Genomic DNA, 240 nt, shown 5'->3' on the forward strand with positions numbered 1-240 from the left:
GTGGGCCTTAATGGGCCTGCAAGCTACGGGGTTTCCCGGCTTCCGGGTCCTCCGGCGGTAGCTGGGCCTGCTAGAGTTCTTCTTGGCCTCCGGCATAGAATAAAGAAATAAAGAAAAATGAAAATTTCTTGAGGAAATAATTTAGTTGAAGAATGAATGAATGAAGAGTGAAGAGAAGGGAAATGGCGGAGGGGTTGAGTGGAAGAGGGAAAGGGCGTCTGTAAGCAAAAGAAGATTCAG

The sequence above is a fragment of the Asparagus officinalis genome, chromosome 4 (genome assembly GCF_001876935.1).
Source record: "Asparagus officinalis chromosome 4, Aspof.V1, whole genome shotgun sequence".
Lineage (NCBI taxonomy): Eukaryota > Viridiplantae > Streptophyta > Magnoliopsida > Asparagales > Asparagaceae > Asparagus > Asparagus officinalis.